General features: G+C 38.7%; 1 protein-coding gene across 5 annotated transcripts in view; it reads right to left on the bottom strand.

Annotated features, from left to right (window-relative positions):
- EVI5 (ecotropic viral integration site 5) overlaps positions 1 to 13929 on the bottom strand; it is a 190558-nt gene that overhangs the window by 176151 nt on the left and 478 nt on the right. The window lies entirely within an intron of this gene.

Genomic DNA, 13929 nt, shown 5'->3' with positions numbered 1-13929 from the left:
AAAAATCATCTAAATGTAAAATGTCAGTTTGTTGGTAATGTTTTATATTTAAAGCTCCAATGATAGGAGTTTACTGTTTAATAGTTGCAAATCTGTACTTATAGTCACTATTAAAGGACTAAGGGGTGCCACATGCACAGCTCTCCAGCTAACTGAATTCCCTTAATTCTACTAGACTGAGACAGCTCTGAAATACCTTAAGCTACATATAAAGTTACCATATACATATAGCCACAAACACACATTTTTCCAACCCATTCAAAATATCTGAGTATTGCTGTTATATATAGGCTAGGTGACTGAAACATTCGAAGTGAATGAGGTACTACACAGTTTTACATTTTAAATGTTTGTGTAGTTATCCAAGGGGTGACTGAGTGGCTCAATCAGTTAAGCATATGACTCTTGATTTGGGCTCAGTTCATGATCTCACATTTCATGAGATAGAGCACCACGAGGGTGGGTGGCGGGGGGAGGGGGGGTCCTGCACTGACATTTCAGAGCCTGGTTAGGGTTCTCTCTCTCCCTCTCATTCTCTCTTCCCCTCCCCCATGCCCCGTCACACACACACCCTCTCTCAAAATAAATAAACATTAAAAATAAATAAATACAGTATCCAAAACTGGGACACCTGGGTGGCTCATTGGGTTGAGTGTCCGGCTTTTATGTTGGCTCAGATCATGATCACATGGTTTTGAGATCAAGCCCGCCATTGGGCTCTGCACTGACAACACAGAGCCTGCTTGGGATTCTCTCTCTCTCTCCTTTGCTTCTCTCTCTCTCTCTCCCTCCCTCAAAATAATAAACTTTTAAAAAAGTATCTAAAACTGTACTAGCTATAGTATGCAATTACCCTAAGGAATCAGCATTCATTTACTTTTTTCAATTAGCATTAGGCTTTACTAAGAGCTATAGATGTTTCTCTAAAGGAGAAAGAAAGAGATAAAGAGAGAAAGAAAAAAAGAAAGAAGGGAGAAACTAAGAGTACTAGCTAACTAAAATTTGATCCTTTGAGCAGCACATAACATTGCTATCAGTAAGGTGCTGAAATTCATGGGTAAGGAACTAATAAGTCTGCTTCCTGACCTCAACCTTCCATTGATATAAACACAAAACTGTTGTAAAATAAAAAAGGATATATCCACACACACAATATTTTCCTGGTAGCAGCAAGAGTATGTACCAAAACACTGGCTTCCCTATGTCTCAATCTAAAAAGTCTGAAAAACCACAAATTCAGAACAAGTATCTTTTAAAATATATATTACATGAATTTTTTATTTAGTATACACAATATATCAATCATTGTGTCAAGAAGTATGTTAAGCATGGTCACGCCATACCCAATATGAAATAGAAACGATTATCACTGTTCTGAAAAATTCTAAAATGGCAATTAGAATCTTCAACATAATTCTCCAAATGGGTAAATAGTGCACAGATCATAGCAAAGTCCTAAAACTTCTACTTTAATGCTAGTCATGTTCATTAATTTAACTGCTATGATACTAACAGAGGAAAAGTGGGGCACCTGGGTGGGTCAGACAGTTAAGCATCTGACTCAATTTCGGCTCAGGTCATGGTATCACAATCTGTGAGTCTGAGCCCTCCGTCGGGCTCCAAGATAATGGCACAGAGTGCTTGGCATTCTCTCTCTCCTCCTCCCTCTCTCTCTGCTGCCCCTCCCCTACTCATGCTCATGCTCTCGCTCTCTCTCTCTCTCAAAATAAATAAATAAGCTTCCAAAAAAAGGGTGGGGGGAGGGACACCTGGGTGGCTCAGTCACCTGAATGTCCAACTTTGGCACAGGTCATGACCTCACAGTTTGTGAGTTCAATCCCCGAGTTGGGCTCTGTGCTGACAGCTCAGAGCCTGGAGCCTGGTTGGGATTCTGTGTCTCCCTCTCTTTCTGGTCACGTTCTCGTTCTCTCTCTCTCTCTCTCTCTCTCTCAAAATTAAGTAAATATTTTTTTTTTAATTTTAAAAAGGAAAAGTGATCAAATTATGAGGAGAAATATATGTTAATCAAAGCTGAATAGAAGGATACATGAAAAATCAGGAAATCCTGGCATAAATGGAATAAATATCAATGAAATAATTTTTTAAAAAGTCCTCAGCATCTCAGCAAGGTAAAAGTACCTTCTATTAACAAGATACATGTGGCCTCATCAAAAGTTATTTAAGCTTCTTCCTTGTCAGGAGCTTGAAAAAAGGCTGAAGTCAATGTTACCTCCAATGCTTTCCTGTGTAACATTCTAGAGTCAAAAGAAAATTGATACAATCTTACATAAAGATTTTCTTATGCAATAATTGGTTTCAATAAAAGAAGAGAAATTCCCAAAGTGTTGCACCTAGAAAACTAAGGTCTTATTCCCTGAAACTTATATGCTTGGCTACAGAAACAATCAGCAGTTTGGGGGACAAATCAAGACAATGTGAGTACATACATTAACAAGACTAACCTTAGATTTTCAGAAGATGCCAAAAAAGCATTAATGATTGCAAGAGATGTTTTTTAAATCTGATAATATTGAAGAAAACTAAAATATGATAAACTAGTAGGCATATCCACACCTCTCTAGGTCTCACCCACCACAGGCAAGTGTGTCTTCTGCCTAATCAAGTCAAAAGACCTCAGGCCTCATGCTCTTTGAATTATCCTGGAACACAATTTATCTCTCTCTTCCTCCCAGTTTCTGCTCTTAACTTTCAAACATGCCGCTCTGCCATATTTAAAATTCTCATTGAATTTTATTTATCCCTTTGAGTAGCCCTGGTCTCATTGCATCCTGCCACCTCTCATAGCTAAGAAAATGGAAAGATGTTTGGCTTTTCATTCTTCCCTTCCTCACCTTCCACTTTCTCATTGTAATCTGTCTTCTACCCTACCATTTCACTGAAACCACACAGGTTGCTCACCAAAAGCCTATTTATTGATCTCTCTGCAACGTACAACCCAGTACTATGCTCTATCCTTTTACTTATTGTGATTTTTCTAATTAGAAAATACATGTTAATTACGAACTGAAATATCATAGAAAACAACATAAAGTTTAAATACTCTGTAATCCTTCCCTCAAAGAGCCTCTGTTAGCAGTATGGTCTATCTCCATCAAGATTTCTTTTCCTGTGGTGCATGGGTGGCTCAGTCAGTTGAGCATCCAAATCTTGATTTCGGCTCAGGTCATAATCCCAGGATCGTGGCACCAAGTTCCACGTTGAACATGGACCCTACTTAAGATTCTCTCTCTCTCCCCTCTCTTTCCCTCTCTCTCTCAATCTCTCCCCTGCTCACGCTCACTTAAAAAAATAAAAAATTCTTGGAGTGCGTGGGTGGCTCAGTTGGTTTAGTGTCCAGTTTCAGCTCAGGTCATGATCTCACAGTTCGTGGGTTCAAGCCCCACGTTGGGCTCTGTGCTGACAGCTAGAAGCCTGGAGCCTGCTTCAGATTCAGTGTCTCTGTTTCTCTCTGCCCTTCACCTGCTCATGCTGTCTCTCCCTCTCACTCTCTCAAAAATAAACATTTAAAAAATTTTTTTAATCTTTTCTATACATATACTAACATAGGGATATGTATTTTTTAACAACAAAAATAGATCATATTATAGGTATTTCTTTGAGAATTTTTAATGTACCTTAATCTCTTGTCCTTGTATTATTTTTTAAAATAGTTCATTGTCAAATTGGCTTCCATATAACACCCAGTGCTCTTCCCCACAAGTGCCCTCCTCCATTACCACCACCTTCCTTCCCCTTCCCCCTTCTTGTTAGCGTTATTAACAGCTTGATTAATGGCCTCCTAAAGACCTCATCATAATACCCAGAATCTATCTATGAATGTTACTTTAAATGGCAAAAGAGGCTTGGCAGATTAAATTAAGGATTTGGCGATGACAAAACTATCAAGATTATATGGGTTGGAACCATCTGAAGATGCTAAACAACTGGCTTAGAAGATGGAAGAAGGGGCCACAGAACACAATGCAAAGTGTATAAGGAATCTAACTCTAACAGCTGGAAAAGTCAAGAAAACAGATTTTACCCTTGGAAACAGCCCTGCCAATACCTTGACTTTAGCCCAGTGAAACATTTCAGACCTCTGGCCCCCATAACTGTAAGAGACTGAATTGTTTTGAAGGTGAGTCTATTAATTTATTATAGCAGCAATAGGAAATCCAGTACATACACACACATTACCTTAGCTGTATATCATTCTATCATAAGAATGTACCATATTTTAGTTACGAATCCTTTCCTGATAGCTACTTGGGTTGTTGTTTCTTTTTTTAAGTTTACTTATTTTTGAGACAGAGAGAGAGAGAGAGGCAGAGAGAGAATCCCTAGCAGGCTCCACACCGTCAGCCTTGACCCCAAGGCAGGGCTTGAACTCACAAATGGCAAGATCATCACCTGAGCCCAGACCAAGAATTGTATGCTTAACCAACCCAGCCACCCAGGTACCCCTACTTGGGTTTTTTTCAATTTTTTATTTTATAGCAGGTGCCAAAAAATACCTCTACACACCTTTCCACATTTGTGTAGTTCTCTAGGAGTTATTCCATAAAGTATAACTACTGGATCAAGAAATGTGAAATTTTGGGGCACCTGGCTGGCTTATTCAGTAGAGCATGCAGCTCTTGATCTCAGGGTTATGAGTTCAAGCCCCAAGGTGGGTGTAAAGATTACTTAAAAAATAAATAAAAACAGGGGCGCCTGGGTGGCTCGGCTAGTTAAGCACCCGACTTTGGCTCATGTCATGATCTCACAGTTTGTGGGTTTGAGCCCTACATTGGGCTCTGTGCTGACAGCTCAGAGCCCAGAGCCTGCTTTGGATTCTGTTTCCTCCTCTCTCTGCCCCTCCCCCACTTGCATTCTCTCTCTCTCTCTCTCTCTCTCTCTCTCTCTCTCTCTCTCTTAAAAATAAAGAAATGTAAAAAAATTTTTTTAATAAAAAATAAAAACAAAAGAAATCTGATACTTTAACAGATATACATAATATATAAAACACATATAAATATATACAACATATATTTATAATATATATAAATATATATAACCTCCAAAAAGGCTATAATTGTTTTTTTACTCACAGTAACAACATTCAAACCCTTCTCTCCTTCAAAGTTCTCAATTTCTGTTAAGTCAGTTTCCAGGTTTCCCTTCTGTGGTGGCTACTTCTATTCTTTTGCACTCCTCTTCATCAACTCATTTCTGAAATGTCAATGGCCCCCAAAGTTTCAATTCCAAAACAGGTTCCCTCACTACACACACATTCAGAGCTATTTCATTTACTTCCTTTTACCCCCAATTACTACTTACAAACAAAACAGAATTATCACCCTCTTTTCCCACCAAAATCTACTCTTCAGTTCCTTCTACTAATTACTACTACACCAATATCCAGCAGCCTATGAAAGATACATGGGAGTCATCTGAGCCCTCCCTTATCCCACCCCACATGCCATAGATCTAGAATCCCTAAGATTCTCTCCCTATCCATTCCTTGGAACAGGAATACGTCAATTTTCAACTCTATTACTTTACTGTGTGTTTTCCCTATCTTAAGTCTTGTACCCCACTGTACCAGAATATACTTTCTGAAACTCAGTTCTGATTTAATTAGACCCTTCACAGATTGCTGGTTGAAATGTAGAATGGTATAACCTGGGCAAATTGTAACTGTCTTCTAAAGTTAAATATGAATCTACCCCATGACCCAGTAATTCCACCTCTAGTTATTTAGCCAATAGAAAAGATAATCTATGTCTATAAAGAGACAAGTAGTCAAGTGTTCATAACAGCTTTATTCATAATAACCAAATGGGGAAATGGATAAACTGAATTATAGCTGTATGATGGATTGCTACACACCAGTCAAAAGTAACTACTGATGTGAGGAACAACCTGGTTGAATTTCAAAAACATCATGTTGAACAAAAAAAGCCAGACAGAAAAAAATACACTGAATTATTCTATTTTCATGACAAGTTTAAGAACCAGAAAAACTAGTTTGTGGTAAAAGATAACAAAAGGGTCTAACTAAAGAAACCATGAGAGATTATTGGGAGGAAAGGTAAAGAGATTCACAAAGGCAAATACATTTACCAAAATTCAATTGTATAGTTAAGTTCTACGTGTTTCATTCAATATAAATTTACCTCACACATTTTTAAAGCAGATATTAAGATTTAAAACTTACTTCACTCAGCATTTTTTCCCTTACTAGTTATAAAAAGCCTTAAGATTTAAGACAAATTAATCAATTATCTTTTTTTAATAATTTCATTCAGAAACTAGAATATATCAACTGTGCCTTCCCCTATAGTTTGTAAATTTTGTGAGAGCAAGGATTTTGTCTATGTAAATCACCATTATCTTCCCAATAAGTACCATTATGTTTGACACAGAGGAGAGGCTAAATATGTGTTATCTTTGGTGGTTCTTAATGATCTACTGACAATTAAATAACTTCTTTAAATTTCTAGATCACTTACTGATTCATTTTTCTGATCTTCTGTTACATGTAAATGTACCATCATGCTTGACGACCTTATAAACCTTGCTCATCTGGGGCACCTGGCTCAGTGTGCTGAGCATCCAACTTGGGCTCAGGTCATGATCTCATGGTTCCTGAGTTCAAGCCCCACATTGAGCTCTGTACTGACAGCTCAGAGCCTGGAGCCTGCTTCAGATTCTGTAACTTCCTCTCTCTCTGCCCCTCTCCCCTCTCAAAACTAAAAAAAATTTTTAATAAATAATAAATAAATAAAATAAACCTTGCTCATCTGACAACAGAAAAACTTCTCCACATTTTCAAAAAGGCAGTCAGGTTGAGTCTTTAACTTTGTGCTCATCTCTTACATGTATTTCAAATAAGTATTCAGGTGTCAGGATGGCCGAGCGGGCTAAGGCGCCAGACTCAAATAAGTATTCAAAGGCATTATAAGTTTCATGGGCTTATTCCCTAAAATTCATTCTTTTTTTTTAAATTTTTTAATGCTTTATTTTTGAGAGAGAGAGAGAGAGAGAGAGACACGAGTGGGAGAGGGGCAGGGAGACACAGAATCCAAAGCAGGCCCCAGGCTGTCAGCACAGAAAGCGATGCTGGGCTCAAACCCAAGAACCATGAGATCATGACCTAAGCCAAAGTCAGAGCCTTACCACCCAGCCACCCTGAACCACCCAGCCACCCTGAAAACATTTATTTTCAATTTACTGCAAGCTCTATTTTCTCACCATCAAGTCTTCTCAACTATCCTGATTTCTGGTATACCTGAAGATAATAATTTTTCCTTCTCTCATGTATCTCATTTAGCTATTGTATTATATAATTGTTCACAAGAGCTGCACTTTTATTCAGTATCTGTTAACATTGATCTAACAAATTTACTAGCCCCATTTATAAAAATGCTAGATTCATTTTTGACATAGCAAAAGATCTGTACCAGGCCAAAAAAGCAGACAGCTGTTAATCATTTGAGCACCAACTCAAAGACAAGACAAAAATCCCCCTCATCACTTTAATATCAATACTTGTACTTTCCTATGAAAAACATGAGCAATGATCAAGTACACAGCCATTTCTGTTCCTATCTCTCATCAAGGTCCCTTCCAAGAACACAGGAACCAGCAGTTCCTCACGGAGAGAGCCCTAATCATGAACTCACAAGACACTGAATAGCAAAACCAACAATGAAGACTCAGATAATAGTCAATCTGACCAGCTTTATGGAACACTTTTCAAAGTACAACTGTGAGGGCTGGATTAGTACAAAGAACAATTAACAAGCACTAAACCCACACTATCATTGGCCACTTAAAGGATAAACTGCAAACAACACAGGCAGGGAGAGCTCTCTTTAAGTACAGAGACAATTTTCAAAAAACAGCTGGACACAGCAACAAATAAACACACCAAACCATCTGAAATAATGAACAATAGTCAACAGGTTCTATCCACAAAACACTAATTAACCTACATGTTTCCAAAAGAACATTTTAGCACAGAAAAAAATGGACAATATTTAAAAGTAAATACTTTGAATTGTATAAACTTAGCTTAAGAGGAAACAAATGATTTCACTGTGAACTGTTTTAAAGACCATTTGGAAACCTGATTTAGTGTTTTAAAGAAAATAAAGAGGGGTACCTGCCTGGCTCAGTTGGTTGGGCATCTGACTTCATCTCGTGTTCCATAAGTTTGAGCCCTGCATCAGACTCTGTGCTGACAGCTCAGAGCCTGGAGCCTGCTTTGGATTCTATGTCTCCCTCTCTCTCTGCCCCTCACTTGCTCACACTCTGTTTCTCTCTCAAAAATAAGTTTTTTTTAAATAGTTTTTAAATAAATAAAGAGTGCAAAGAATCACAAAGCTACTAAAGAAGCTTAAAATAAAACTTTTACTGAGTAGTTTTAATTAACTTATCCCTTTATGTTAACTATAAACTAATATCTCTACAACTTTATCTTTAGTAATAGATTACAATTTTTTCTGGTAAAAACTTTTCTTCAAAATAAAAAATTCTTCCCCCATGACCACAGCTGGATTTAATTATTATGGATTGAAATGACAAAACAACCATGACTTTTTGATAACTTTTATGTTACAAATATGCAAGTTTATTAATTCACTATTAAATGTTTAAGTTCTATATGGATTTTCAGATCCCTTGCAGAGGTCATAGCCCAATCTGTTTTTCTAATTACTAATCCCCTCTTTACCATGAGTTTCCCACTTTTACAAAGCATCAGATAGATCACTATTTGGCTTACCTTTAAAACTATTCCCAATCCTGAGAATGTATGATTCTGGGACAAGTACTTCTCAAAAGAATTTGGGGACTTCTAGAGAAATGACAGTTTGATCCAATACTTTGGTATTCTCCCTACTGACACTCTATTTAGATAACAGTAAAGAAATTTAAAAGCTATAATCCTTCAACGAGCAGACAATAGTGAAGGGCATATGGTAACACATTTTTATAATGAAAGCTGATGGATGGACTTCCAGATAGAACACACACATCTAACTTTCCTCCCTCCCAAAACTCTACTAAAAGAAGGATAAAGAAGAGTTGTTGTGTTCCGTTTTTAGCTCATAAACCATAAGGACAGGGAGAATGGAAAAAGAGACAACAGCAATAAAATTTTGGAAGCTGGAAAGAAGATGGATGAGTGGTAATTGACTTTGTCAAAGACAGCCAAATTACAAGCCAGCAGTGCTGGCAATTTAGAACCAACCCAATTTATACTACACAATCCTCAAAAGGCTTCAGAACTGCCAGAATAAAGAGGGGCAAGGGAGACCCAACAAATGATCAGGTGAAAGCTGTGAACAGTTAGAAACCTAAACCCCATTCCTCCTCCAAGCTGCTGAGTGGCCTATCCTCAGTGCAAAAGCTGACTGGAGATTTATTCTCTCGAGGGTAAACCATAAAGGGTAGAAGACCTAAATATCCCAATAAAATAGCAAATTATGTGACCCAATATACTGAACGTTCTATGACTCATTATCCAGCCATCTTTCTTGAATTCCCAAATCACTATCAACCAAACCTCTACCCTCCAAGCACAAAACTGGAGGATACTTGCTGGACAATGTGACAAGACCACAAGGAAAGACAGAAACACTGGAGTAGCTTCAAACAGTCCACCTGAACCAATGGTTTCAATCTTGACCACGTAGGGGAATCACCTGAAGGACTTTAGAAAATACTGATGTTAATCTGTAGGGATAGAAATCAGAATAGCTGTTGCCTCTGGCCAGGGAGTGGGGAAAAGAGAACAAAGAGATACACAAGGTTTTCACAATGCTCTATATCCTATTAGTTACATGGGTGTATACAGGGCAAAAATCAAACTATAAACTTAAAATGTGTGTGTTTTACTATATGCAATCATACCTGTTTAAAAAATATTGCTACCTGGGTCCTACCCTCAGAGATTCTGTTGCATTTGGTCTAGCAGTGTCTTTTTTAAGCTCTCCATGTGATTCTAAAGTGCAACTAAAATTGAGAACCACTGTTCTATGCAGGAGAATACAAAGTAAACCCAGAAGTCAATCCCACCTACAAGCTCAGGGCTTCCAATCAGCTTTTAGTCTCCACTTTCAATCATGAGCAAACCACCAAGGATAAATCAAAACTTTGAGGGCCTCTATTATAGAAGAAAAGTAACTTGGAGGAAACAAACTACACAAGGGAAAAAAGGCTTAAAGAGACTATCTTTAACATTTCAGACAGATAAAAGAACTATGAAACAAGAAAGAGAATGAGGAATATATAATTGAGTAGAGGACAGGAAGCCAAACCTACAGGCCTGCAAAAGGGAATATGATTAAGAAGCTTATCTGCAGGGCATGTGGGTGGCTTAGTAGGTTAAGGGTCTGACTCTGGATTTTGGTTCAGGTCATGATCTCAGCATGGAGCCTGCTTGGGATTCTCTTGCCCTCTGTCTCTCCCCCTCCCCCGCTCACATGTGTGCCAGCTCACTCTCCTTCAAAATAATTAAATAAACTTAAAAAAAAAACACTTGGGCACGTGGGTGGCTCAGTCGTTTGGGGGTCTGACTTCCACTGAGGTCCTGGTCTCACAGCTGGTGAGTTCAAGCTCCACGTCAGGCTCTGTGCTGACAGCTCAGAGCCTGGAGCCTGCTTCAGATTCTGTGTCCCCTCCCCACTCACACCATCTCACTCTCCTTTAAAAACAAGTAAAGGTTAAAAAATTTTAAGAAAAAGAAAACAAAACCTATTTGCCTCACTTACAGACTCCCAGGAAGGCTCAGGACTTGGAAGTCTCCAAGTCCTCCTGTATATAATCAGTATATGGTCAGTATGGGAGAGGTGTGGGGCTGAAGAGCAGGTTAGTAATTTAAGGCCTGCAATATATAGACCCTTTAGTTTCCCTTCATTTATATAATCTCATATTTATTCCCTAGAAACAGTGACTCCAGACTCAAAAGAGTGGAGTGAAGCTAAGGCTGAAAGCCAAGGGATTAAGCAGAAAAGCATGGATTTTGAATAGGAGCAGACCCTACCGACCCACAGCCCAATTCCTAAGCTTAACGGTCAGAACAAGGCGAGCCAGATCTATTACCTGCCCCACTCTCGCCCCAGCCCAGTTGATTTAAATGTCCTTTTTGCATGCTGCCAAACCAATTTTCATAATAGCACTTATCGTGGAGGATAAAGGTCTCTTCTTGAATTTCTACTTACCCTCCTAGACTCTAAACCCCTTAAGGGCAAGGGAAGCATCTTAATCAGCTTTGTATCCCCCAAGTCCTAACACAGTGATTGTGAACATACTGAACACTAACTCTTTAATTGGTCCTAGATAACACACACACACACACACACACACACACACACACACACACACAAGAAAAAAATAACAAACCACCTTGGAAAACTAGAACATACAAGGTATAATTTAGATTAGGTCCTGAGTGAAGACTAAAGACTTAGATCAGCTGTACTTTTTTTTTTTCTTTAGGTTTATTTATTTTTGAGAGAGCGAGAACACAGGCAGGGGAAGGGCAGAGAGATGTGGGAGAGGGAGACAAAGAACATGAAGCAGGCTCCAGGTTCTGAACTGTCAGGGCAGAGCCCAACGCAGGGCTCGAACCCACAAACTGTGAGATCATGACCTGAGCCGAAGTCAGACACTCAACCAACTGAGCCACCCGGGTGCCCCGTATCAGCTGTATTTCTATACACTGGCCACAAATATTTTAAAATATCACTTAAAATAATCTCAAAAATTTTAAATACCTAAGATTAAATAATAAAAGATGTGCAAGACTTTTACACAGAAAACTACGAAACATTACTAAAATTTTAAAAGACCTACATAGAGGTATATACCACGTTCATAAATTGGAAAACTTAATACTAAGATGTCGATACTTCCAAATTGATCTATAGATTCAATTCCAATTTACAAAATGTATTGAAATTGGCAAGACAATTCTGAAATTTACATGGAAATGCAAAGAGCCAAAACTGTCCATTATTAAAGAACAAAGTTGGAGACCTTATACTATTACACATGCAATTACATTAATACAGTGATACTGGTGCAAGAATAACAAATAGACCAATAAAATAAAATATTCAGAAACAGATCCACACTTAAACAGTCACCTGATTTGTGAAAAAGTGCACCTGGTGTGGAGGGACAAGTATGGTTATTTTCAATAAACGGTGCTGAGTCAAAAAGATATCCACCTGGTAAAAAGTGAACCTTGATCCCCTATAATCCATGGGAATCGTATTATAAATTGTACACTTTAAATGTGAAAAGTAAAATGAAATTAAATTTCTGTAAGGTAATCAGGAAAACATCTTCATACCCTTAGGCTAAGCAAGATTTCTTAAATAGGAGACAGAAAGCAGTAATCATAAAGGAAAATTGTAATACATTTCATTAAAATTAAGAATGCCCATATATCAAAAAAAAAGAAAAACACTAAAAAGTGAAAACACAAAATAGAATAAGATAAATTATGTATAGTTTATAGATAGGGGTGTGCATGTACCTCCCAAAAAGGACTCATATCCAAAATATTATAAATTTAAAAAATAAGGGTCAGGCATTTCATAAAAGACATATAAATGGCCAATAAATGATAAAACCACAACCATCAGGAAAATGCAAAATAAAACCACACTAATATATTACTGCACCTCTACAAGAATAACACAAAAGTTTCAAACTGACAAGCATCAACAAGCACATGGGGTAATTGGGTTAAAATTCTCTGCTAATTAGCACAACCACTTTGGGAAAATGTTCAACAGTATCTTTATCATTCATATACCTCACAAACCAACAATTACACTCCTAGGTATAAACCCCAACTTAGTAATGTTCTGTTTCTTGATCTGTGATGGTATACTTAGTAAAAATCTTTTACCTGCACACTTAGGATTGTGCAATTTTTCTGTATATTATATACTTTAATAAGTTTTCTAAGTTTCCTTGACACAAAGTTCTCAGAGACCTTAAGGCTAGCATTTTAGAATAGAAAAGAAGCTTCAGGCAAATTCAAGAGTTTACTAAAAAAAAAAAAAAAAGAGCTATTGACACATTATCAGCCCAGAGCAAAGGTAAAAACCAACGACAGATAGTTTTCCTTGATCTTCAAGAAACACTGGATTTCTTTCTTTCAGGGAAGAAAGGGGTTTATGATCCTACACTGTAACCCAAAGAAAAGATACCGTTGCAAAAAAAAAAAAAATTACTGGTTTTCAAAAACACCTCTAACAGCAACGGATAGGAGGAAGGCAAAGGAACTATTCCAAAAGTTTTGTTAACTCGTTGGTGAAAGGATGACAAATGACTTAATCTAAAACGTCCAAAAAAACAGAAAAACACAAAGAAATCATGGCAATTCTAAAACAAACACGAACACCACAATCCAATCTACCGGAAATTCTGCGGTTAATTTGAGGCTTGCCCCGCTAGTCATAAGGTGATGGCTACTAACGCTCTCCAAGTGCATCCCAGGGAGTCACCTAGCACACCTGGCTGGCCCCTGCCGGGGCGGGGGGACTCTGCCTTGCGCAGACTCCGGAGGCCAAAGAAAAATTCCAACTTTACAAGTAAGGGCGCAGGTGGTCTCACTCCATCAGGACACCCGGAGAGAACGGACTTCTGGCCTCGAGGGCGGGTATGAAACTCAGTATCCCACACAGCATTTGTGAGGAGGCGCCCCCGAAGCTGTCCGGCCCCGTCACCTCCCTAGGACTCCACTGGGAGACCGGCTGGCGAGTTTTCTCCTCAGATCCCACGGGAGGACGGTCCCGGGCCGCCGCGGCCTCAGGGAACTTAGGCCCTGGCGGGGCCGGGCGCGCCCGCCCCGCTCGCGCCGCAAGTTTGGTGGCGGCCCCCACTCGCCGCGCCTCGGCCCCTCGGTGCGTCCCGCGGAACCCG

The sequence above is a fragment of the Suricata suricatta genome, chromosome 8 (assembly GCF_006229205.1).
Source record: "Suricata suricatta isolate VVHF042 chromosome 8, meerkat_22Aug2017_6uvM2_HiC, whole genome shotgun sequence".
In the NCBI taxonomy this organism is placed as follows: Eukaryota; Metazoa; Chordata; class Mammalia; order Carnivora; family Herpestidae; genus Suricata; species Suricata suricatta.
This window is presented reverse-complemented; position numbering and strand designations above follow the sequence as displayed.